Source organism: Hyla sarda, unplaced genomic scaffold, assembly GCF_029499605.1.
Source record: "Hyla sarda isolate aHylSar1 unplaced genomic scaffold, aHylSar1.hap1 scaffold_270, whole genome shotgun sequence".
In the NCBI taxonomy this organism is placed as follows: Eukaryota; Metazoa; Chordata; class Amphibia; order Anura; family Hylidae; genus Hyla; species Hyla sarda.
In genome coordinates this window covers 288322-313057 of record NW_026609396.1, presented here as the reverse complement: position 1 = coordinate 313057, position 24736 = coordinate 288322, and the positions used below count along the sequence as shown (strand labels likewise).

At 45.6% G+C, this 24736-nt stretch overlaps 6 non-coding genes and 1 pseudogene across 6 annotated transcripts; all 7 read left to right on the top strand.

Moving 5' to 3' along the window:
- The first annotated feature begins 4659 nt into the window (after positions 1-4659).
- LOC130325044 (U2 spliceosomal RNA) lies at positions 4660-4850 on the top strand. Its single transcript, XR_008869927.1, has one exon. It is a non-coding gene; the product is annotated as a U2 spliceosomal RNA (small nuclear RNA).
- Positions 4851-6948: 2098 nt separating this feature from the next.
- Positions 6949-7139, top strand: LOC130325043 (U2 spliceosomal RNA). Its single transcript, XR_008869926.1, has one exon. It is a non-coding gene; the product is annotated as a U2 spliceosomal RNA (small nuclear RNA).
- A 2093-nt stretch (positions 7140-9232) lies between these two features.
- On the top strand, positions 9233-9423 carry LOC130325042 (U2 spliceosomal RNA). The gene has a single exon (XR_008869925.1). It is a non-coding gene; the product is annotated as a U2 spliceosomal RNA (small nuclear RNA).
- Positions 9424-11517: 2094 nt separating this feature from the next.
- LOC130325040 (U2 spliceosomal RNA) lies at positions 11518-11708 on the top strand. The gene has a single exon (XR_008869924.1). It is a non-coding gene; the product is annotated as a U2 spliceosomal RNA (small nuclear RNA).
- A 2094-nt stretch (positions 11709-13802) lies between these two features.
- LOC130325038 (U2 spliceosomal RNA) lies at positions 13803-13993 on the top strand. The gene has a single exon (XR_008869922.1). It is a non-coding gene; the product is annotated as a U2 spliceosomal RNA (small nuclear RNA).
- A 7197-nt stretch (positions 13994-21190) lies between these two features.
- Positions 21191-21413, top strand: LOC130325105 (U2 spliceosomal RNA; annotated as a pseudogene).
- A 2094-nt stretch (positions 21414-23507) lies between these two features.
- Positions 23508-23698, top strand: LOC130325037 (U2 spliceosomal RNA). The gene has a single exon (XR_008869921.1). It is a non-coding gene; the product is annotated as a U2 spliceosomal RNA (small nuclear RNA).
- Positions 23699-24736: the final 1038 nt, after the last annotated feature.

Sequence of the window (24736 nt, the reverse complement as noted above, 5' to 3'; positions counted from 1 at the left end):
AAGGTGAGACAGTCCTTGATGTCAACTCTGCTTCTCCACGTCTTACTGTGCCTGTGCGGATGTCTGCCTCTGCCTTCTCCTTCTCTGCTGTGGCCTTCTTGGACTCCGGATCTGCAGGAAATTTTATTTTGGCCTCTCTCGTCAACAGGTTCAACATCCCAGTGACCAGTCTCACCAGACCCCTTTACATCAATTGTATAAACAATGAAAGATTGGACTGTTCCATACGTTTCCGCACGGAGCCCCTTCTAATGAGCATCGGATCTCATCACGAGAGGATTGAACTTTTGGTCCTCCCCAATTGCACCTCGGAAATTCTCCTTGGACTTCCCTGGCTTCAACTTCATTCCCCAACCCTGGATTGGTCCACTGGGGAGATCAAGAGTTGGGGGCCCTCTTGTTCCAAGGACTGTCTAAAACCGGTTCCCAGTAACCCTTGCCGTGACTCTGTGCTTCCTCCAGTAACCGGTCTCCCTAAGGCCTATATGGACTTCGCGGATGTTTTCTGCAAAAAACAAGCGGAGACTCTACCTCCTCACAGGCCTTATGATTGTCCTATCGACCTCCTCCCGGGCACTACTCCACCCCGGGGCAGAATTTATCCTCTCTCTGCCCCAGAGACTCTTGCCATGTCTGAATACGTCCAGGAGAATCTAAAAAAGGGCTTTATCCGTAAATCCTCCTCTCCTGCCGGAGCCGGATTTTTCTTTGTGTCCAAAAAAGATGGCTCTCTACGTCCTTGCATTGACTACCGCGGACTTAATAAAATCACGGTTAAGAACCGCTACCCCTTACCCCTCATCTCTGAACTCTTTGATCGCCTCCAAGGTGCCCACATCTTTACTAAATTGGACTTAAGAGGCGCCTATAACCTCATCCGCATCAGAGAGGGGGATGAGTGGAAAACAGCATTTAACACCAGAGATGGACACTTTGAGTATCTGGTCATGCCCTTTGGCCTGTGCAACGCCCCTGCTGTCTTCCAAGACTTTGTTAATGAAATTTTTCGTGATCTATTATACTCCTGTGTTGTTGTATATCTTGATGATATCCTAATTTTTTCGGCCAATCTTGAAGAACACCGCCAGCATGTCCGTATGGTTCTTCAGAGACTTCGTGACAATCAACTCTATGCTAAAATTGAGAAATGTCTGTTTGAATGCCAATCTCTTCCTTTTCTAGGATACTTGGTCTCTGGCCAGGGACTACAAATGGACCCAGATAAACTCTCTGCCGTCTTAGATTGGCCACGCCCCTCCGGACTCCGTGCCATCCAACGTTTTTTGGGGTTCGCCAATTATTACAGGCAATTTATTCCACATTTTTCTACCATTGTGGCTCCTATTGTGGCTTTAACCAAAAAAAATGCCGATCCCAAGTCTTGGCCTCCTCAAGCGGAAGACGCCTTTAAACGACTCAAGTCTGCCTTCTCTTCAGCTCCCGTGCTCTCCAGACCTGACCCATCTAAACCCTTCCTATTGGAGGTTGATGCCTCCTCAGTGGGAGCTGGAGCTGTCCTTCTACAAAAAAACTCTTCCGGGCATGCTGTTACTTGTGGTTTTTTTTCTAGGACCTTCTCTCCGGCGGAGAGGAACTACTCCATCGGGGATCGAGAGCTTCTAGCCATTAAATTAGCACTTGAGGAATGGAGGCATCTGCTGGAGGGATCAAGATTTCCAGTTATTATTTACACCGATCACAAGAACCTCTCCTACCTCCAGTCTGCCCAACGGCTGAATCCTCGTCAGGCCAGGTGGTCTCTGTTCTTTGCCCGATTTAATTTTGAAATTCACTTTCGGCCTGCTGATAAGAACATTAGGGCCGATGCTCTCTCTCGTTCCTCAGATGCTTCTGAAATTGAACTCTCTCCTCAACACATCATTCCTCCTGACTGCCTGATTTCCACTTCTCCAGCCTCCATCAGGCAAACTCCTCCAGGAAAGACCTTTGTTTCTCCACGCCAACGCCTCGGAATCCTCAAATGGGGTCATTCCTCCCATCTCGCAGGTCATGCGGGCATCAAGAAATCTGTGCAACTCATCTCTCGCTTCTATTGGTGGCCGACTCTAGAGACTGATGTGGTGGACTTTGTGCGAGCCTGCACTATCTGTGCCCGGGATAAGACTCCTCGCCAGAAGCCCGCTGGTTTTCTTCTTCCTCTGCCTGTCCCCGAACAACCTTGGTCTCTGATTGGTATGGATTTTATTACTGACTTACCCCCATCCCATGGCAACACTGTTATTTGGGTGGTCGTTGATCGATTCTCCAAAATGGCACATTTCATCCCTCTTCCTGGTCTTCCTTCAGCGCCTCAGTTGGCTAAACAATTTTTTGTACACATTTTTCGTCTTCACGGGTTGCCTACGCAGATCGTCTCGGATAGAGGCGTCCAATTTGTGTCTAAATTCTGGAGGGCTCTCTGTAAACAACTCAAGATTAAATTAAATTTTTCTTCTGCATACCATCCTCAATCCAATGGACAAGTAGAAAGAATTAACCAGATCTTGGGTGACTATTTACGACATTTTGTTTCCTCCCGCCAGGATGACTGGGCAGATCTTCTACCTTGGGCCGAATTCTCGTATAATTTCAGAATCTCTGAATCTTCCTCCAAATCCCCGTTTTTCGTGGTGTACGGCCGTCACCCTCTTCCTCCCCTCCCTACCCCCTTGCCCTCTGGTCTGCCCGCTGTGGATGAAATTTCTCGTGATCTTTCCATCATATGGAGAGAGACCCAAAATTCTCTCTTACAGGCTTCTTCACGCATGAAGAGATTCGCGGATAAAAAAAGAAGAGCTCCTCCCATTTTTTCCCCTGGAGACAAGGTATGGCTCTCCGCCAAATATGTCCGCTTCCGTGTCCCTAGCTATAAGTTGGGACCACGCTATCTTGGTCCTTTCAAGATTTTGCGCCAGATTAATCCTGTCTCTTACAAACTTCTTCTTCCTCCTTCTCTTCGTATTCCTAATGCCTTTCATGTTTCTCTTCTTAAACCACTTATCATTAACCGTTTCTCTCCCAAATCTGTTTCCCCCACTCCTGTCTCCGGCTCCTCGGACATCTTCTCCGTCAAAGAAATTTTAGCATGTAAAAAGGTCAGAGGGAAAACCTTCTTTTTAGTGGATTGGGAGGGTTGTGGTCCAGAAGAGAGGTCCTGGGAACCTGAGGACAATATCCTGGACAAAAGTCTGGTCCTCAGGTTCTCAGGCTCCAAGAAGAGGGGGAGACCCAAGGGGGGGGGTACTGTTACGCCGAGCGCTCCGGGTCCCCGCTCCTCCCCGGAGCCCTCGCTACACTCCTCTCACTGCAGCGCTCCGGTCGGTTCCACGGACCCGGGGCGCTGCGATACCGCCTCTGGCCGGGATGCGATTCGCGATGCGGGTAGCGCCCGCTCGCGATGCGCACCCCGGCTCCCGTACCTGACTCGCTCTCCGTCAGTTCTGTCCCGGCGCGCGCGGCCCCGCTCCCTAGGGCGCGCGCGCGCCGGGTCTTTGCGATTTAAAGGGCCACTGCGCCGCTGATTGGCGCAGTGGTTCCAATTAGTGTTTACACCTGTGCACTTCCCTATATCACCTCACTTCCCCTTCACTCCCTCGCCGGATCTTGTTGCCTTAGTGCCAGTGAAAGCGTTTCCTTGTGTGTTCCTAGCCTGTGTTCCAGACCTCCTGCCGTTGCCCCTGACTACGATCCTTGCTGCCTGCCCCGACCTTCTGCTACGTCCGACCTTGCTTCTGTCTACTCCCTTGTACCGCGCCTATCTTCAGCAGCCAGAGAGGTTGAGCCGTTGCTAGGGGATACGACCTGGTCACTACCGCCGCAGCAAGACCATCCCGCTTTGCGGCGGGCTCTGGTGAAAACCAGTAGTGACTTAGAACCGATCCTCTAGCACGGTCCACGCCAATCCCTCTCTGGCACAGAGGATCCACTACCTGCCAGCCGGCATCGTGACAAGCTGTTTGGTGATGTCGTCTATTACGGCCTTCATAGAAGCAACAGGAGATTGTTGCATCCATCTTGAACCCTCAGAACTACAGTGCTATGATGTCACTCACTTCCACAGGCCTTGCAGAGTGTAAACAACAACAACCCAGCTTTGTTGTGTATGTAACCATAGGGATTTGTGATGTCACCTAGAACCTTCACAGCAGCGACAGCTTTATGAGGAGCATCAGCACTGCTCTGCCTGAGCAGAACCATCACCGCCATAGGTTGTCAAATAACCCGGATTTAACCCACACAGGTAAGTCCAATGGGGTGCAGGCATGTCCTCTATGCTTACAGCTTCCCGTGGGTGTTGGTTTGATACCGTTTGGGGACAGCCAAGGAGGCATCTGCAGGCAACAAAGGTAGGTGTGTGCTTGTGTGTGTGTTTCCTATGCAGATCCTAAGCCCAGTGTCACATGCAAGTAGGAGGAGTAAGAAGGGTTCCTGGCAAATCCGGGTTATGGATTGCATTTAAAAAGGCCCCGTGGGAGTGCAATGGGCCCCTGTCTTGCTGCTTAGCAATAATGGTATGGGTTTAGGTTCTGCTGTGTGTACTGGTGGTTGACTGCCCCCCAGCCCAGAGTGTGCATGGAAAATTGTCTGGCAGCCTCCCTGACAGCAAGCAGTGATAGTGCCCATGAAGGGGACCTTGTTGGGCCCGCCCCTTTCACGGTTATCGCTTCTCGGCCTTTTGGCTAAGATCAAGTGTAGTATCTGTTCTTATCAGTTTAATATCTGATACGTCCCCTATCTGGGGACCATATATTAAATGGATTTTTGAGAACGGGGGCCGATTTCGAAGCTTGCTTCCGTCGCCCTATGCATTGACCCGATATGGCAGTATCTTCGGGTACAGTGCACCACCCCCTTACAGGGTTAAAAAGAAAGATTCCTACTTTCATTGCTACCTGCTTGCTGGCTAGCCAGCTAGCCAGCCCTGTGGGCCTTGCTGCTGCTGCAGCCAAAAAACAAAAGGTGGTGCTGCTGCTGCTTCTGCTGCTTCTGCTTCTGCTTGTGTCTGGCCCCTGTTGGAGCGTCCAGGCACAGGACTTCTGCTGCTGCTGACTAAATGGCCTCCTTAATTGGATCATTTGAGTAGCCAGCACACCTGTGCAGGTAGGGCATGACATGATAGGCAGCTGCCTTGATAGCGGGTGGGTGCTGAATGTTCCTAATTGACAAAATAAGATTAATGCTTATGAAGAAATATAAAATCTCATCCCTTCCCCAATATCGCGCCACACCCCTACCCCTTAATTCCCTGGTTGAACTTGATGGACATATGTCTTTTTTCGACCGTACTAACTATGTAACTATGTAACATAACATGGGGGGGGGGGGGGGGGGGTCTCCTGGCTGTTCACACAGGTGTGTCATTGCTGTACATTGACCATGCATTGCTTCTGTGGTATTGCAAAGGCAAAGACAAATGCTTCCAGCCATCCATTGCACTAATGGATTGGTCATCAGCTGGCTGTCTATGTCCCGCATCAATATAGACCAAAGTACAGAGGGTTAGGCTATGCTATTGTGCACCTACCTGATGCATCAGAAGGTGCGAGGCCCTTGCTAAATTCTGTGCACAGACTTTGAGATCTATGCTTTAGACTGTATCTAAACCTGCTCCAACATGGACTGACATTCTGGCCTACTTTCAGCCGATGCGACTTGTCTGTCGCTGAACAGTCGCTTTTTATGTATTCAGCACCTATGTATAATGTTGTAAAAATGCTCTAGAAGCTAAAGTCGCAGAAATGTCACACATATTTGGCCTGCAACTTTCTGTGCGACAAATTCAGACAGGAAAAATCAGTATAAATCCTTAGAAAATTATCCCCCAGTGTCTCCATCTGCTGGCGGTATTGAATAAGCATTGCTGCACTGATGGGGTATGCATTAGACGAAAAAAAAGAAGAAAAAGAAGAATAATACGCCCAGAAAAGAGGCGAAAAGGAGAAAAACGTAAAAAAACGTGAAAAAAAAGTAAGAGGAAGAGAAGGGAAAAAAAGGTGGAAATGGGTTTAAAAGTGATTTCGGCGGAGAAATATATATATATATATATATATATATATATATATATATATATATATATGCGCACACACACACATAGATATAAACGTATTCTCCGTTGAGATATTGCAGCCGCTGCTGTGTCCAGGCCCAGGAGCCTTAGCACTGTGCTGTGATGTCACTCAATACCACTGACATCACTAGGTGTAAACAACATCTCTCCTTTGCTGTGTATGTGACTATGGAGCTGTTTGGTGATGTCGTCTATTACGGCCTTCATAGAAGCAACAGGAGATTGTTGCATCCATCTTGAACCCTCAGAACTACAGTGCTATGATGTCACTCACTTCCACAGGCCTTGCAGAGTGTAAACAACAACAACCCAGCTTTGTTGTGTATGTAACCATAGGGATTTGTGATGTCACCTAGAACCTTCACAGCAGCGACAGCTTTATGAGGAGCATCAGCACTGCTCTGCCTGAGCAGAACCATCACCGCCATAGGTTGTCAAATAACCCGGATTTAACCCACACAGGTAAGTCCAATGGGGTGCAGGCATGTCCTCTATGCTTACAGCTTCCCGTGGGTGTTGGTTTGATACCGTTTGGGGACAGCCAAGGAGGCATCTGCAGGCAACAAAGGTAGGTGTGTGCTTGTGTGTGTGTTTCCTATGCAGATCCTAAGCCCAGTGTCACATGCAAGTAGGAGGAGTAAGAAGGGTTCCTGGCAAATCCGGGTTATGGATTGCATTTAAAAAGGCCCCGTGGGAGTGCAATGGGCCCCTGTCTTGCTGCTTAGCAATAATGGTATGGGTTTAGGTTCTGCTGTGTGTACTGGTGGTTGACTGCCCCCCAGCCCAGAGTGTGCATGGAAAATTGTCTGGCAGCCTCCCTGACAGCAAGCAGTGATAGTGCCCATGAAGGGGACCTTGTTGGGCCCGCCCCTTTCACGGTTATCGCTTCTCGGCCTTTTGGCTAAGATCAAGTGTAGTATCTGTTCTTATCAGTTTAATATCTGATACGTCCCCTATCTGGGGACCATATATTAAATGGATTTTTGAGAACGGGGGCCGATTTCGAAGCTTGCTTCCGTCGCCCTATGCATTGACCCGATATGGCAGTATCTTCGGGTACAGTGCACCACCCCCTTACAGGGTTAAAAAGAAAGATTCCTACTTTCATTGCTACCTGCTTGCTGGCTAGCCAGCTAGCCAGCCCTGTGGGCCTTGCTGCTGCTGCAGCCAAAAAACAAAAGGTGGTGCTGCTGCTGCTTCTGCTGCTTCTGCTTCTGCTTGTGTCTGGCCCCTGTTGGAGCGTCCAGGCACAGGACTTCTGCTGCTGCTGACTAAATGGCCTCCTTAATTGGATCATTTGAGTAGCCAGCACACCTGTGCAGGTAGGGCATGACATGATAGGCAGCTGCCTTGATAGCGGGTGGGTGCTGAATGTTCCTAATTGACAAAATAAGATTAATGCTTATGAAGAAATATAAAATCTCATCCCTTCCCCAATATCGCGCCACACCCCTACCCCTTAATTCCCTGGTTGAACTTGATGGACATATGTCTTTTTTCGACCGTACTAACTATGTAACTATGTAACATAACATGGGGGGGGGGGGGGGGGGGGTCTCCTGGCTGTTCACACAGGTGTGTCATTGCTGTACATTGACCATGCATTGCTTCTGTGGTATTGCAAAGGCAAAGACAAATGCTTCCAGACATCCATTGCACTAATGGATTGGTCATCAGCTGGCTGTCTATGTCCCGCATCAATATAGACCAAAGTACAGAGGGTTAGGCTATGCTATTGTGCACCTACCTGATGCATCAGAAGGTGCGAGGCCCTTGCTAAATTCTGTGCACAGACTTTGAGATCTATGCTTTAGACTGTATCTAAACCTGCTCCAACATGGACTGACATTCTGGCCTACTTTCAGCCGATGCGACTTGTCTGTCGCTGAACAGTCGCTTTTTATGTATTCAGCACCTATGTATAATGTTGTAAAAATGCTCTAGAAGCTAAAGTCGCAGAAATGTCACACATATTTGGCCTGCAACTTTCTGTGCGACAAATTCAGACAGGAAAAATCAGTATAAATCCTTAGAAAATTATCCCCCAGTGTCTCCATCTGCTGGCGGTATTGAATAAGCATTGCTGCACTGATGGGGTATGCATTAGACGAAAAAAAAGAAGAAAAAGAAGAATAATACGCCCAGAAAAGAGGCGAAAAGGAGAAAAACGTAAAAAAACGTGAAAAAAAAGTAAGAGGAAGAGAAGGGAAAAAAAGGTGGAAATGGGTTTAAAAGTGATTTCGGCGGAGAAATATATATATATATATATATATATATATATATATATATATATGCGCACACACACACATAGATATAAACGTATTCTCCGTTGAGATATTGCAGCCGCTGCTGTGTCCAGGCCCAGGAGCCTTAGCACTGTGCTGTGATGTCACTCAATACCACTGACATCACTAGGTGTAAACAACATCTCTCCTTTGCTGTGTATGTGACTATGGAGCTGTTTGGTGATGTCGTCTATTACGGCCTTCATAGAAGCAACAGGAGATTGTTGCATCCATCTTGAACCCTCAGAACTACAGTGCTATGATGTCACTCACTTCCACAGGCCTTGCAGAGTGTAAACAACAACAACCCAGCTTTGTTGTGTATGTAACCATAGGGATTTGTGATGTCACCTAGAACCTTCACAGCAGCGACAGCTTTATGAGGAGCATCAGCACTGCTCTGCCTGAGCAGAACCATCACCGCCATAGGTTGTCAAATAACCCGGATTTAACCCACACAGGTAAGTCCAATGGGGTGCAGGCATGTCCTCTATGCTTACAGCTTCCCGTGGGTGTTGGTTTGATACCGTTTGGGGACAGCCAAGGAGGCATCTGCAGGCAACAAAGGTAGGTGTGTGCTTGTGTGTGTGTTTCCTATGCAGATCCTAAGCCCAGTGTCACATGCAAGTAGGAGGAGTAAGAAGGGTTCCTGGCAAATCCGGGTTATGGATTGCATTTAAAAAGGCCCCGTGGGAGTGCAATGGGCCCCTGTCTTGCTGCTTAGCAATAATGGTATGGGTTTAGGTTCTGCTGTGTGTACTGGTGGTTGACTGCCCCCCAGCCCAGAGTGTGCATGGAAAATTGTCTGGCAGCCTCCCTGACAGCAAGCAGTGATAGTGCCCATGAAGGGGACCTTGTTGGGCCCGCCCCTTTCACGGTTATCGCTTCTCGGCCTTTTGGCTAAGATCAAGTGTAGTATCTGTTCTTATCAGTTTAATATCTGATACGTCCCCTATCTGGGGACCATATATTAAATGGATTTTTGAGAACGGGGGCCGATTTCGAAGCTTGCTTCCGTCGCCCTATGCATTGACCCGATATGGCAGTATCTTCGGGTACAGTGCACCACCCCCTTACAGGGTTAAAAAGAAAGATTCCTACTTTCATTGCTACCTGCTTGCTGGCTAGCCAGCTAGCCAGCCCTGTGGGCCTTGCTGCTGCTGCAGCCAAAAAACAAAAGGTGGTGCTGCTGCTGCTTCTGCTGCTTCTGCTTCTGCTTGTGTCTGGCCCCTGTTGGAGCGTCCAGGCACAGGACTTCTGCTGCTGCTGACTAAATGGCCTCCTTAATTGGATCATTTGAGTAGCCAGCACACCTGTGCAGGTAGGGCATGACATGATAGGCAGCTGCCTTGATAGCGGGTGGGTGCTGAATGTTCCTAATTGACAAAATAAGATTAATGCTTATGAAGAAATATAAAATCTCATCCCTTCCCCAATATCGCGCCACACCCCTACCCCTTAATTCCCTGGTTGAACTTGATGGACATATGTCTTTTTTCGACCGTACTAACTATGTAACTATGTAACATAACATGGGGGGGGGGGTCTCCTGGCTGTTCACACAGGTGTGTCATTGCTGTACATTGACCATGCATTGCTTCTGTGGTATTGCAAAGGCAAAGACAAATGCTTCCAGCCATCCATTGCACTAATGGATTGGTCATCAGCTGGCTGTCTATGTCCCGCATCAATATAGACCAAAGTACAGAGGGTTAGGCTATGCTATTGTGCACCTACCTGATGCATCAGAAGGTGCGAGGCCCTTGCTAAATTCTGTGCACAGACTTTGAGATCTATGCTTTAGACTGTATCTAAACCTGCTCCAACATGGACTGACATTCTGGCCTACTTTCAGCCGATGCGACTTGTCTGTCGCTGAACAGTCGCTTTTTATGTATTCAGCACCTATGTATAATGTTGTAAAAATGCTCTAGAAGCTAAAGTCGCAGAAATGTCACACATATTTGGCCTGCAACTTTCTGTGCGACAAATTCAGACAGGAAAAATCAGTATAAATCCTTAGAAAATTATCCCCCAGTGTCTCCATCTGCTGGCGGTATTGAATAAGCATTGCTGCACTGATGGGGTATGCATTAGACGAAAAAAAAGAAGAAAAAGAAGAATAATACGCCCAGAAAAGAGGCGAAAAGGAGAAAAACGTAAAAAAACGTGAAAAAAAAGTAAGAGGAAGAGAAGGGAAAAAAAGGTGGAAATGGGTTTAAAAGTGATTTCGGCGGAGAAATATATATATATATATATATATATATATATATATATATATATATATATATATGCGCACACACACACATAGATATAAACGTATTCTCCGTTGAGATATTGCAGCCGCTGCTGTGTCCAGGCCCAGGAGCCTTAGCACTGTGCTGTGATGTCACTCAATACCACTGACATCACTAGGTGTAAACAACATCTCTCCTTTGCTGTGTATGTGACTATGGAGCTGTTTGGTGATGTTGTCTATTACGGCCTTCATAGAAGCAACAGGAGATTGTTGCATCCATCTTGAACCCTCAGAACTACAGTGCTATGATGTCACTCACTTCCACAGGCCTTGCAGAGTGTAAACAACAACAACCCAGCTTTGTTGTGTATGTAACCATAGGGATTTGTGATGTCACCTAGAACCTTCACAGCAGCGACAGCTTTATGAGGAGCATCAGCACTGCTCTGCCTGAGCAGAACCATCACCGCCATAGGTTGTCAAATAACCCGGATTTAACCCACACAGGTAAGTCCAATGGGGTGCAGGCATGTCCTCTATGCTTACAGCTTCCCGTGGGTGTTGGTTTGATACCGTTTGGGGACAGCCAAGGAGGCATCTGCAGGCAACAAAGGTAGGTGTGTGCTTGTGTGTGTGTTTCCTATGCAGATCCTAAGCCCAGTGTCACATGCAAGTAGGAGGAGTAAGAAGGGTTCCTGGCAAATCCGGGTTATGGATTGCATTTAAAAAGGCCCCGTGGGAGTGCAATGGGCCCCTGTCTTGCTGCTTAGCAATAATGGTATGGGTTTAGGTTCTGCTGTGTGTACTGGTGGTTGACTGCCCCCCAGCCCAGAGTGTGCATGGAAAATTGTCTGGCAGCCTCCCTGACAGCAAGCAGTGATAGTGCCCATGAAGGGGACCTTGTTGGGCCCGCCCCTTTCACGGTTATCGCTTCTCGGCCTTTTGGCTAAGATCAAGTGTAGTATCTGTTCTTATCAGTTTAATATCTGATACGTCCCCTATCTGGGGACCATATATTAAATGGATTTTTGAGAACGGGGGCCGATTTCGAAGCTTGCTTCCGTCGCCCTATGCATTGACCCGATATGGCAGTATCTTCGGGTACAGTGCACCACCCCCTTACAGGGTTAAAAAGAAAGATTCCTACTTTCATTGCTACCTGCTTGCTGGCTAGCCAGCTAGCCAGCCCTGTGGGCCTTGCTGCTGCTGCAGCCAAAAAACAAAAGGTGGTGCTGCTGCTGCTTCTGCTGCTTCTGCTTCTGCTTGTGTCTGGCCCCTGTTGGAGCGTCCAGGCACAGGACTTCTGCTGCTGCTGACTAAATGGCCTCCTTAATTGGATCATTTGAGTAGCCAGCACACCTGTGCAGGTAGGGCATGACATGATAGGCAGCTGCCTTGATAGCGGGTGGGTGCTGAATGTTCCTAATTGACAAAATAAGATTAATGCTTATGAAGAAATATAAAATCTCATCCCTTCCCCAATATCGCGCCACACCCCTACCCCTTAATTCCCTGGTTGAACTTGATGGACATATGTCTTTTTTCGACCGTACTAACTATGTAACTATGTAACATAACATGGGGGGGGGGGGGGGGGGGTCTCCTGGCTGTTCACACAGGTGTGTCATTGCTGTACATTGACCATGCATTGCTTCTGTGGTATTGCAAAGGCAAAGACAAATGCTTCCAGCCATCCATTGCACTAATGGATTGGTCATCAGCTGGCTGTCTATGTCCCGCATCAATATAGACCAAAGTACAGAGGGTTAGGCTATGCTATTGTGCACCTACCTGATGCATCAGAAGGTGCGAGGCCCTTGCTAAATTCTGTGCACAGACTTTGAGATCTATGCTTTAGACTGTATCTAAACCTGCTCCAACATGGACTGACATTCTGGCCTACTTTCAGCCGATGCGACTTGTCTGTCGCTGAACAGTCGCTTTTTATGTATTCAGCACCTATGTATAATGTTGTAAAAATGCTCTAGAAGCTAAAGTCGCAGAAATGTCACACATATTTGGCCTGCAACTTTCTGTGCGACAAATTCAGACAGGAAAAATCAGTATAAATCCTTAGAAAATTATCCCCCAGTGTCTCCATCTGCTGGCGGTATTGAATAAGCATTGCTGCACTGATGGGGTATGCATTAGACGAAAAAAAAGAAGAAAAAGAAGAATAATACGCCCAGAAAAGAGGCGAAAAGGAGAAAAACGTAAAAAAACGTGAAAAAAAAGTAAGAGGAAGAGAAGGGAAAAAAAGGTGGAAATGGGTTTAAAAGTGATTTCGGCGGAGAAATATATATATATATATATATATATATATATATATATATATATATGCGCACACACACACATAGATATAAACGTATTCTCCGTTGAGATATTGCAGCCGCTGCTGTGTCCAGGCCCAGGAGCCTTAGCACTGTGCTGTGATGTCACTCAATACCACTGACATCACTAGGTGTAAACAACATCTCTCCTTTGCTGTGTATGTGACTATGGAGCTGTTTGGTGATGTTGTCTATTACGGCCTTCATAGAAGCAACAGGAGATTGTTGCATCCATCTTGAACCCTCAGAACTACAGTGCTATGATGTCACTCACTTCCACAGGCCTTGCAGAGTGTAAACAACAACAACCCAGCTTTGTTGTGTATGTAACCATAGGGATTTGTGATGTCACCTAGAACCTTCACAGCAGCGACAGCTTTATGAGGAGCATCAGCACTGCTCTGCCTGAGCAGAACCATCACCGCCATAGGTTGTCAAATAACCCGGATTTAACCCACACAGGTAAGTCCAATGGGGTGCAGGCATGTCCTCTATGCTTACAGCTTCCCGTGGGTGTTGGTTTGATACCGTTTGGGGACAGCCAAGGAGGCATCTGCAGGCAACAAAGGTAGGTGTGTGCTTGTGTGTGTGTTTCCTATGCAGATCCTAAGCCCAGTGTCACATGCAAGTAGGAGGAGTAAGAAGGGTTCCTGGCAAATCCGGGTTATGGATTGCATTTAAAAAGGCCCCGTGGGAGTGCAATGGGCCCCTGTCTTGCTGCTTAGCAATAATGGTATGGGTTTAGGTTCTGCTGTGTGTACTGGTGGTTGACTGCCCCCCAGCCCAGAGTGTGCATGGAAAATTGTCTGGCAGCCTCCCTGACAGCAAGCAGTGATAGTGCCCATGAAGGGGACCTTGTTGGGCCCGCCCCTTTCACGGTTATCGCTTCTCGGCCTTTTGGCTAAGATCAAGTGTAGTATCTGTTCTTATCAGTTTAATATCTGATACGTCCCCTATCTGGGGACCATATATTAAATGGATTTTTGAGAACGGGGGCCGATTTCGAAGCTTGCTTCCGTCGCCCTATGCATTGACCCGATATGGCAGTATCTTCGGGTACAGTGCACCACCCCCTTACAGGGTTAAAAAGAAAGATTCCTACTTTCATTGCTACCTGCTTGCTGGCTAGCCAGCTAGCCAGCCCTGTGGGCCTTGCTGCTGCTGCAGCCAAAAAACAAAAGGTGGTGCTGCTGCTGCTTCTGCTGCTTCTGCTTCTGCTTGTGTCTGGCCCCTGTTGGAGCGTCCAGGCACAGGACTTCTGCTGCTGCTGACTAAATGGCCTCCTTAATTGGATCATTTGAGTAGCCAGCACACCTGTGCAGGTAGGGCATGACATGATAGGCAGCTGCCTTGATAGCGGGTGGGTGCTGAATGTTCCTAATTGACAAAATAAGATTAATGCTTATGAAGAAATATAAAATCTCATCCCTTCCCCAATATCGCGCCACACCCCTACCCCTTAATTCCCTGGTTGAACTTGATGGACATATGTCTTTTTTCGACCGTACTAACTATGTAACTATGTAACATAACATGGGGGGGGGGGGGGGGGGGTCTCCTGGCTGTTCACACAGGTGTGTCATTGCTGTACATTGACCATGCATTGCTTCTGTGGTATTGCAAAGGCAAAGACAAATGCTTCCAGCCATCCATTGCACTAATGGATTGGTCATCAGCTGGCTGTCTATGTCCCGCATCAATATAGACCAAAGTACAGAGGGTTAGGCTATGCTATTGTGCACCTACCTGATGCATCAGAAGGTGCGAGGCCCTTGCTAAATTCTGTGCACAGACTTTGAGATCTATGCTTTAGACTGTATCTAAACCTGCTCCAACATGGACTGACATTCTGGCCTACTTTCAGCCGATGCGACTTGTCTGTCGCTGAACAGTCGCTTTTTATGTATTCAGCACCTATGTATAATGTTGTAAAAATGCTCTAGAAGCTAAAGTCGCAGAAATGTCACACATATTTGGCCTGCAACTTTCTGTGCGACAAATTCAGACAGGAAAAATCAGTATAAATCCTTAGAAAATTATCCCCCAGTGTCTCCATCTGCTGGCGGTATTGAATAAGCATTGCTGCACTGATGGGGTATGCATTAGACGAAAAAAAAGAAGAAAAAGAAGAATAATACGCCCAGAAAAGAGGCGAAAAGGAGAAAAACGTAAAAAAACGTGAAAAAAAAGTAAGAGGAAGAGAAGGGAAAAAAAGGTGGAAATGGGTTTAAAAGTGATTTCGGCGGAGAAATATATATATATATATATATATATATATATATATATATATATATATATGCGCACACACACACATAGATATAAACGTATTCTCCGTTGAGATATTGCAGCCGCTGCTGTGTCCAGGCCCAGGAGCCTTAGCACTGTGCTGTGATGTCACTCAATACCACTGACATCACTAGGTGTAAACAACATCTCTCCTTTGCTGTGTATGTGACTATGGAGCTGTTTGGTGATGTCGTCTATTACGGCCTTCATAGAAGCAACAGGAGATTGTTGCATCCATCTTGAACCCTCAGAACTACAGTGCTATGATGTCACTCACTTCCACAGGCCTTGCAGAGTGTAAACAACAACAACCCAGCTTTGTTGTGTATGTAACCATAGGGATTTGTGATGTCACCTAGAACCTTCACAGCAGCGACAGCTTTATGAGGAGCATCAGCACTGCTCTGCCTGAGCAGAACCATCACCGCCATAGGTTGTCAAATAACCCGGATTTAACCCACACAGGTAAGTCCAATGGGGTGCAGGCATGTCCTCTATGCTTACAGCTTCCCGTGGGTGTTGGTTTGATACCGTTTGGGGACAGCCAAGGAGGCATCTGCAGGCAACAAAGGTAGGTGTGTGCTTGTGTGTGTGTTTCCTATGCAGATCCTAAGCCCAGTGTCACATGCAAGTAGGAGGAGTAAGAAGGGTTCCTGGCAAATCCGGGTTATGGATTGCATTTAAAAAGGCCCCGTGGGAGTGCAATGGGCCCCTGTCTTGCTGCTTAGCAATAATGGTATGGGTTTAGGTTCTGCTGTGTGTACTGGTGGTTGACTGCCCCCCAGCCCAGAGTGTGCATGGAAAATTGTCTGGCAGCCTCCCTGACAGCAAGCAGTGATAGTGCCCATGAAGGGGACCTTGTTGGGCCCGCCCCTTTCACGGTTATCGCTTCTCGGCCTTTTGGCTTCGATCCTGTGCGGTTTACCGGGCAGGGTAGGAGTCGGAAGGGGTGGTGATCGGGGCCCTCTTTTGCGGGGGGCCCTGGATTGTTACTGGGTTGCGATAGTGGGTATCTTAACCTGCAAAAATGAGCGGAGAGAGGACTCGAGGACTCGAGGATACGGTGCGGATTTACGTTCCTGGCGAACACCGGGGGACGATTGGATTGGATCAAGTTGTGCTGGAGATTCTTCGCAAGCTCCAGTACCTTCAGGTATGGCATGTAATCGCTATGCAAGACTTCCCTAGGCAAGGGATTTACGATATAACCTTTTATGATTCTGAGGTTTGCCAGAGGGTCTACATGGACTTAGAAGTGATGAAGAGGAGGAATGAGCCAGCTATAATGAGTAAGGTGAAAGTGGAGCCATTATTCATGAATATGTCTAAGGTTGTTATAGTCCATATGTACAACCCGAAGGTTTCGGATGAGATGGTGACCAATTTTTTGTACCGATATTGTGATGAAGTTAAATTTCTTGGAAGACTCAAGAACAGACATGGGTACTTTAATTGTAAAAGGAAATTTGTTGTAAAATTTAAAAAGGACGAAGGAATGGAAGAGGGAAGGAAGAGTATACCACAGGTATTTTCTATTGGAGGAGAAAGAGGTTTTTGTTTTTATGAAGGACAGTTGCAGTACTGTAGACGTTGTCACGCTTATGGACATGTACAGGAGTCTTGCCCTGAGCAAGGAGTATGCTGTAGGAATTGTGGGAAATCAGGTCACAACTCGGGTGAATGTACTGAGAAGAAAACGTGTGATATCTGTGGTAGTGAGGAGCATTTGGCTAGAGGATGCAGTTTATGGTATAGAAAGAAAATGAGCTATGCTGACGCAGCAGGAAATAGAAGAGAGGAAAGAGGAGAAAGGCCATTTCCACGTGTTTTTGGTGTGAATGCTGAGGTGACTCAGGTGATTGACGAGAACTCTGTAAAAGGGAGTGCAGCAGGTGTGACAGTGCAGCACATGAATACTCAGGAAAAATCTGGAAAAGGGGAGGAGGGTGACTCCACTGGTGTGCATTGTGAGGAGACTGGTGTTGGTGAAGAGTTTACTGAGGTCAGTAAGAAGAAAGCACGTAAAGGGAAAAAAGAGAAAGTGGTGGAGAGTGTGGAGACTGTGTGTAGGGAGGTTCCCCCATGTGAAGAAACAATTGAGGATTTTGAATGCCCAAACCCAGTGGTGGGGGAGGAGGAGGGGATGGAGTTTCAGGAGAATGAGAGTGAGAGATCCCTAACACCTGGGCAGAGGGTGATTAGTGGGGAGGAGAATGTAACATCTGAAGAGGAGGAGAAGGAGGAGGAGGAGGGGGAAGATGAAGATGAAGATGCAAATGGAGGCTTTCAAGGTAAAAGTAAAAGGTGTAAGAAAGGGAGTTGGTCAGGGGATCAGACGGATCCTGTGTATGGAGGTGAGAAAATGATGGACAGGGACTCTCAAGTGGGGTCGCCTGATTGCTATGGGATGCTGCTAAGGAAGGTTGAAGGTCAGAATACTAACTTCTAGTTAAAATGGATGTTAAGAAAAGGGATTGCCTTCTTTCCTTTTTAATGGCATTGGTTGTGGCTACTCTTAATGTTCGGAGTATAGGAACAACCATCAGAAGAGCAGCAGTTTTTGATTTTTTGGAGAATGTGAAGGGAGATATATTTTGTTTACAGGAGTGTGCAATTAAGTCTGCACCTTATGTAGATGAATGGAAGAGAGGGCAGTCTTTTTGGTCTACATGCACAGAGAATAAAAATGAAGGTGTGGGGATTTTATTGTGTAACAGGGACATTAAAGTTTTAAATTGCCAAGTTTTAGTACCAGGTCGTTGTATGGTTTTAAATTTTGAGTTTTTAGGCCAGAGAATGAGAGTTTTTAATGTATATGCGCCAGCAGAAAAACAGGCACGTGTGTTATTTTTAGAGTCTCTTAAACTTTTTATTCCTGGTCGTGATGGTACTATTATTGTTGGTGATTTTAACTGCATTAGATCCGTCAATGATCGTGAGAGCTCTGCTAAGGTTAGAACTGATATTACTTCAAATGTTTTAAACCAAATTATACAAGACTTACATTATTCTGATGTGGGACTGATGGTTAGCACTGATGAAAGATACACCTATATATCAGATAGTGGCCGCTGTAAATCCCGGATTGATTACATTCTTGTCTCTGAGGGGATTAAGGTGGTCCGGTGCAATCAAATGATGTCAACTTTCTCAGATCATAAGATGGTGTCGGCAGAAATAAGTATTGCAGAGTCCTTTCATTTTGGTAGAGGGCTCTGGAAATTAAATGTAAGTCTATTAGAAGATGAAGAAGTAATGGCCGGTTTTAAAGATTTTTTTTTATCTTGTACTTCTAAACAATCTGTTTTTAGTAATGTTTTAGCTTGGTGGGATTGGGCAAAAAGTGAGTTTGCTAAGTATTTTAAGTTCATTTGCATAAGGAGGGCACAAGAAAAGAGGAGGGGTTATGAAAGGCTTATCTCACGTTTAGAAACTATCTTTAAGTTTAAACATGTTGGTGTGGAGGTGGAGGAGGAAATTGAGAAGGTGAAAATTGAGATGAAGAACAGGTTGTTGGAAAGAGGTAGAAATATTGTTTTTAAATCCAAAGTTCAACATTTGGAGGAAAATGAACAATGTACAAGATATTTCTTTAAAAAATGTTTTAATGCTAGGGGTGTTTTTAAGTCTGTTTTAACTCCTACAGGGGAAGTTGTTGGTGATGAGATGGTGAAGGAGATTGGCAGATTTTATGAAACACTTTTTAGTAATAAGAGCAGAGCCAGTGAGACGGAGATGAATGATTATTGTAATATTTTAGAGAATAATGTCCCTGAAGGAAAAAGTGCATTTTTAATTGAGGAAGTTTGTGAAGGGGAGATCAAGCAGGCTCTGGACAAGACAGCGAAAGGGAAGACACCGGGCTGTGATGGCCTCCCCTTTGAGTTTTATTCAGTTTTTTGGCATATTTTAAAGCAAGATTTTACACGGGTGGTGCAATATGTTTTTAACTCAGGTATTTTAGCGGAGTCTATGAAGAAAGGAGTTATTACCTTGATACATAAGAAAGGTGATGAAAGAGATTTGAAAAACTGGAGGCCGATCACATTATTGAATACAGATTATAAGATCATTGCAAAGATTGTGGCGAACAGGATGAGTGACATAGTTGAGCACCTTGTTGGAGAATACCAAGTTTGTGCAGTGCCAAATAGGAGAATAACTGATAATTTATTAGTTTTAAGAGACTCTATTTATTATAGTAATTTTAATAAGAATGCACTTTTTGTGGAATCCATTGATTTTGAAAAAGCTTATGACAGAGTTGCTCATGATTTTATGTTTATGGTTTTAAAGCATATGGGTATTCCTGAGAAGCTACTGTTTGTGATTAAAAGTTTTTATTATGGGGCAACAAGTCAGATTTTAGTCAATGGACATGTGGGGCCGGGTTTTAATATTTTATCAGGAGTACGACAGGGATGCCCACTCTCCCCAATTTTATTCATTTGTGTCATTGAGGCCTTGCTCAAAAATGTACAGAAGGACAAATGTGTGAGTGGTGTTTTTATCCCGGGAAGTAATGGAAGGAATTTGAAGGTTTTAAGTTACATGGATGATGTGGTTTTTACTTGCACTTCCCAAGCTGATCTTAATAGAGTGAATTTGCATGTAAAGATTTTTTGTTGTATTGCTGGTATGAAAGTCAATTGGGGGAAGTGCCAATTGAGTAATTTTGGAAAGCAAGGAAAAGTGGTGGTGGATGGCGTGGATGAGAAGGAAGATATTGAAGTGTTAGGGGTTGTTTTTGAAAAAAATCTAAAAGGAGGGAAAAGTTATGAGAAGTTGGAGGAGAAGATAGAGAAGAAATTATCTTTTTGGAAATTGAGAAACTTGTCCCTTAAAGGTAAAGTTCTGATTTTAAAGGTAGTAATTTTGCCACTACTATTATATACTGCAATGGTTTTCCCACCCGGCAAATTATGGACCAGAAGGATGACAAGGAAGTTGTTTATTTTTTTCTGGGGTTCAAAGATGGAAAAGATGAAGAGGGAGGAAGTGATGAAGAGCGTGAAGAAAGGCGGATATAATTTCCCGGATATTAATCTGTTTTTAAAGACTCATTACTTTCTTTTAATTTATAAAGTGTCTCAGTGCAATAATTGGGTGGCAGACATGAGCAGGTATTTGGCAGGATGGTTGTTTTCCAAATGGGGCTGGTGTGAGAAGGATCTGAGGAGACCAATAGCGCAAGTTATACCTACCTTCTATGTGGTTCTCGGGTCTTTCAGTGATCAATTTGGTTTGAGTTCCCTGGGAAAACCTGAGAAAAAGAAAATTGAAAATGAAATAAGAAAAAATGAGAGATTATATGAAGTACCATTCTGCACTACTGCTCAGTCTGTGAAGATCTGGAATCTTTTTAATGTTAGAGGATTATCGAATAGACAGAGAGATGTAAACTGGATGACTTTTCATGGCTGCCTCCCAACCAGAGCTTTCCTGAATGGACGAGGAATAAGAGTGAGCGAGAAATGTCCAAGAGAGGGTTGTGGAGGCAGGGAGGATACAGTGCACTTATTTTGGAACTGTTTTTATGCAAGAGAATTTTTTATGCTTCTACAGAGGTTTTTTTCTGCAATCACGGGATATGTTGATTTTAATTTTGAGAAGATTTTTATTGGTCAGGATTTTAGCAGGAGAGAGGACACACGTGAAAGCTGGATTGTATTTTCTGTTTTTAAAGAAGTTTTATGGGATTCTAGAAACCTGCTTGTTTTTAAAAATGTGTATATTTCTCCAAGGGAGTTGAAGAGACTTTTTTTTGGAAGGTTGTTTATTATTTTTCTATTTGACAAGAAGAGAATGGGAGAGGAAGAGGCTGAAAAGATTTGGAGATACAAGGAATGGAGAAAGTTGTAAGTATCCTGATCAAGGTTTTGAATTTGTGCTTCTCTTATAGTTTTCTTATTGAGATATTTTTCCGCATGATGTTTTTTCAGACTTTGTTTAGAAGTGATGAGTTTTGGTAGGTGACCTGATGATCGCTTGAACAATAGTCTGTAACTGAGGAAAAAAAAAAGAAAAAAAAAAAAAAAAAAAAAAAAAAAAAATCTGTTCTTATCAGTTTAATATCTGATACGTCCCCTATCTGGGGACCATATATTAAATGGATTTTTGAGAACGGGGGCCGATTTCGAAGCTTGCTTCCGTCGCCCTATGCATTGACCCGATATGGCAGTATCTTCGGGTACAGTGCACCACCCCCTTACAGGGTTAAAAAGAAAGATTCCTACTTTCATTGCTACCTGCTTGCTGGCTAGCCAGCTAGCCAGCCCTGTGGGCCTTGCTGCTGCTGCAGCCAAAAAACAAAAGGTGGTGCTGCTGCTGCTTCTGCTGCTTCTGCTTCTGCTTGTGTCTGGCCCCTGTTGGAGCGTCCAGGCACAGGACTTCTGCTGCTGCTGACTAAATGGCCTCCTTAATTGGATCATTTGAGTAGCCAGCACACCTGTGCAGGTAGGGCATGACATGATAGGCAGCTGCCTTGATAGCGGGTGGGTGCTGAATGTTCCTAATTGACAAAATAAGATTAATGCTTATGAAGAAATATAAAATCTCATCCCTTCCCCAATATCGCGCCACACCCCTACCCCTTAATTCCCTGGTTGAACTTGATGGACATATGTCTTTTTTCGACCGTACTAACTATGTAACTATGTAACATAACATGGGGGGGGGGGGGGGTCTCCTGGCTGTTCACACAGGTGTGTCATTGCTGTACATTGACCATGCATTGCTTCTGTGGTATTGCAAAGGCAAAGACAAATGCTTCCAGCCATCCATTGCACTAATGGATTGGTCATCAGCTGGCTGTCTATGTCCCGCATCAATATAGACCAAAGTACAGAGGGTTAGGCTATGCTATTGTGCACCTACCTGATGCATCAGAAGGTGCGAGGCCCTTGCTAAATTCTGTGCACAGACTTTGAGATCTATGCTTTAGACTGTATCTAAACCTGCTCCAACATGGACTGACATTCTGGCCTACTTTCAGCCGATGCGACTTGTCTGTCGCTGAACAGTCGCTTTTTATGTATTCAGCACCTATGTATAATGTTGTAAAAATGCTCTAGAAGCTAAAGTCGCAGAAATGTCACACATATTTGGCCTGCAACTTTCTGTGCGACAAATTCAGACAGGAAAAATCAGTATAAATCCTTAGAAAATTATCCCCCAGTGTCTCCATCTGCTGGCGGTATTGAATAAGCATTGCTGCACTGATGGGGTATGCATTAGACGAAAAAAAAAAGAAGAAAAAGAAGAATAATACGCCCAGAAAAGAGGCGAAAAGGAGAAAAACGTAAAAAAACGTGAAAAAAAAGTAAGAGGAAGAGAAGGGAAAAAAAGGTGGAAATGGGTTTAAAAGTGATTTCGGCGGAGAAATATATATATATATATATATATATATATATATATATATATATATATGCGCACACACACACATAGATATAAACGTATTCTCCGTTGAGATATTGCAGCCGCTGCTGTGTCCAGGCCCAGGAGCCTTAGCACTGTGCTGTGATGTCACTCAATACCACTGACATCACTAGGTGTAAACAACATCTCTCCTTTGCTGTGTATGTGACTATGGAGCTGTTTGGTGATGTCGTCTATTACGGCCTTCATAGAAGCAACAGGAGATTGTTGCATCCATCTTGAACCCTCAGAACTACAGTGCTATGATGTCACTCACTTCCACAGGCCTTGCAGAGTGTAAACAACAACAACCCAGCTTTGTTGTGTATGTAACCATAGGGATTTGTGATGTCACCTAGAACCTTCACAGCAGCGACAGCTTTATGAGGAGCATCAGCACTGCTCTGCCTGAGCAGAACCATCACCGCCATAGGTTGTCAAATAACCCGGATTTAACCCACACAGGTAAGTCCAATGGGGTGCAGGCATGTCCTCTATGCTTACAGCTTCCCGTGGGTGTTGGTTTGATACCGTTTGGGGACAGCCAAGGAGGCATCTGCAGGCAACAAAGGTAGGTGTGTGCTTGTGTGTGTGTTTCCTATGCAGATCCTAAGCCCAGTGTCACATGCAAGTAGGAGGAGTAAGAAGGGTTCCTGGCAAATCCGGGTTATGGATTGCATTTAAAAAGGCCCCGTGGGAGTGCAATGGGCCCCTGTCTTGCTGCTTAGCAATAATGGTATGGGTTTAGGTTCTGCTGTGTGTACTGGTGGTTGACTGCCCCCCAGCCCAGAGTGTGCATGGAAAATTGTCTGGCAGCCTCCCTGACAGCAAGCAGTGATAGTGCCCATGAAGGGGACCTTGTTGGGCCCGCCCCTTTCACGGTTATCGCTTCTCGGCCTTTTGGCTAAGATCAAGTGTAGTATCTGTTCTTATCAGTTTAATATCTGATACGTCCCCTATCTGGGGACCATATATTAAATGGATTTTTGAGAACGGGGGCCGATTTCGAAGCTTGCTTCCGTCGCCCTATGCATTGACCCGATATGGCAGTATCTTCGGGTACAGTGCACCACCCCCTTACAGGGTTAAAAAGAAAGATTCCTACTTTCATTGCTACCTGCTTGCTGGCTAGCCAGCTAGCCAGCCCTGTGGGCCTTGCTGCTGCTGCAGCCAAAAAACAAAAGGTGGTGCTGCTGCTGCTTCTGCTGCTTCTGCTTCTGCTTGTGTCTGGCCCCTGTTGGAGCGTCCAGGCACAGGACTTCTGCTGCTGCTGACTAAATGGCCTCCTTAATTGGATCATTTGAGTAGCCAGCACACCTGTGCAGGTAGGGCATGACATGATAGGCAGCTGCCTTGATAGCGGGTGGGTGCTGAATGTTCCTAATTGACAAAATAAGATTAATGCTTATGAAGAAATATAAAATCTCATCCCTTCCCCAATATCGCGCCACACCCCTACCCCTTAATTCCCTGGTTGAACTTGATGGACATATGTCTTTTTTCGACCGTACTAACTATGTAACTATGTAACATAACATGGGGGGGGGGGGGGGGGGGTCTCCTGGCTGTTCACACAGGTGTGTCATTGCTGTACATTGACCATGCATTGCTTCTGTGGTATTGCAAAGGCAAAGACAAATGCTTCCAGCCATCCATTGCACTAATGGATTGGTCATCAGCTGGCTGTCTATGTCCCGCATCAATATAGACCAAAGTACAGAGGGTTAGGCTATGCTATTGTGCACCTACCTGATGCATCAGAAGGTGCGAGGCCCTTGCTAAATTCTGTGCACAGACTTTGAGATCTATGCTTTAGACTGTATCTAAACCTGCTCCAACATGGACTGACATTCTGGCCTACTTTCAGCCGATGCGACTTGTCTGTCGCTGAACAGTCGCTTTTTATGTATTCAGCACCTATGTATAATGTTGTAAAAATGCTCTAGAAGCTAAAGTCGCAGAAATGTCACACATAATTGGCCTGCAACTTTCTGTGCGACAAATTCAGACAGGAAAAATCAGTATAAATCCTTAGAAAATTATCCCCCAGTGTCTCCATCTGCTGGCGGTATTGAATAAGCATTGCTGCACTGATGGGGTATGCATTAGACGA